This window comes from Triticum urartu, chromosome 5A, assembly GCF_056163025.1.
Source record: "Triticum urartu cultivar PI428250 chromosome 5A, HENAU_Tu73, whole genome shotgun sequence".
NCBI lineage: Eukaryota > Viridiplantae > Streptophyta > Magnoliopsida > Poales > Poaceae > Triticum > Triticum urartu.
The window spans coordinates 594,874,306-594,875,852 of NC_141877.1; the positions used below are offsets into that span (position 1 = coordinate 594,874,306).

At 54.4% G+C, this 1,547-nt stretch overlaps 1 pseudogene; it reads right to left on the bottom strand.

The window, feature by feature from the left end:
• Window positions 1-689: 689 nt before the first annotated feature.
• LOC125507438 (zinc finger A20 and AN1 domain-containing stress-associated protein 7 pseudogene) lies at window positions 690-1,085 on the bottom strand (annotated as a pseudogene).
• Window positions 1,086-1,547: the final 462 nt, after the last annotated feature.

The window sequence follows — 1,547 nt, forward strand, 5'->3', positions numbered from 1 at the left end:
AACCCTAGTGGGTTGGGGATACCACTGTCCACCTAACCAATTCAACCACAGGTTGATTCGCGAATTCCTATTCTTACAAAGTAAATCATGGAGATAACTATCTCTCCAATAACCTAGAGTGAATCATGGAGATAACTGTCTTTCCAATAACGTGGAGTAAATCGTGAAGATAACTTTCTTCTACCTCGAGCCAAAGAGAATCCATCACGTCAGTTCATTCGTGCGTAAGAAAAAAGCGAGCTCGTTCGGTCCTGTCGAGTTAACCGAGCTAAGACTGGACCGGACCGGTCGATTTTCGGGCCGAAATTCCCAGCTCGGACCGGCCAGTTTTTCCAACGGTTCGGGACCAATCAGTCCGGCCCAGATCGGTCCACGAGCGGGCCAAAAAGCCCGCTCGGTACGTCCAGCCTGAGTCCAGCCTATGATCTTAATCCTCTTATTAATCAATTCGATGAATCAAGCGCACTTGTTCACAGTACAATCTCCAAAGTCCAAACTAATGTACACGTTCCGAAAAAGCCTAGAAAATCCAGAGATCGATCGTACAAACTGCTTGATCGGTTCGCCGTTGATCTGGTGGTTTTTTGTGGGTGTCAGATACTTCGGGAAATCTTGTCCGCAACCACGACTGGGTTGTGCTTGGCGATCTGCTCCTGGCCGGCGGTCTTGTAGTCGAATCCACAGTCGTGCTACTCCGAGTAGCGGTGCACACTGCAGCAGGTGCCCTCGCAGCGGCATCGGAACCCCAGCAGGCCCGCCTTCTTGCGGCACGTCGCGCACCAGTTGGCCGCCACCGGCGGCTGCTTCACGGACGTCACGGAGGAGTCAAGTGCGGCTGCGGTGGAGGAAGCGGCCGCACCATCGGAGGACGGGACGGCGACGATAATCTTGGCCTTCTTCTCCGGAGGCCCGGTCGAGGTGGCCACGGTGTTAGCGGTGCCGATGATGACGTGATCCAGGTAGCACTTGGAGCACATGTTGCCGGTGGCGGCGGCGCCGAAGAAGCCGCAGCCGTTGGCGCACATTCCGGCAGTCTCCTCCTTGTCGGGGCACTTGCGGTTCTGCGCCGTCGCCGATGCGTCCATCGCCGCTACGTACGTAGTCCGCGAACACTTCCGCGGGTCTGTATTGGGGCGCCGGGAGCCCGAGACGTGCGTGATCTTCGTGCGATGGAGCGGTCGAGGTTACGGAGGGGGCGGGGCTGTTTGGTTGCGTTCGATTGATGGGTTGGGTTGCGCGTGGGTGTGGAACCTTATAATGGTGGCGAGAGGTCGAAGACAATCATCTTAGCCCAATACCTCCAACGAACCCGACTGGCTTGCGGTGTCACCACTGCTAAACTGAAACCGAGCGTCAGTTCAAGGCAAAGGGCAAGACGAGTTAACGGCGGCCGTCCTACGTCGCTATCCTAAAACTATGTTCAAGTCGACTGAAATTTGTTTTTGTGTAAGTCAATTTTTGCTCTGGGCTTGGATGCTCATCCAACGATCAAACGAACCCTGCAATACAAACGAAAATTGACTTGCACAAAATTCTGTTTTCAATCG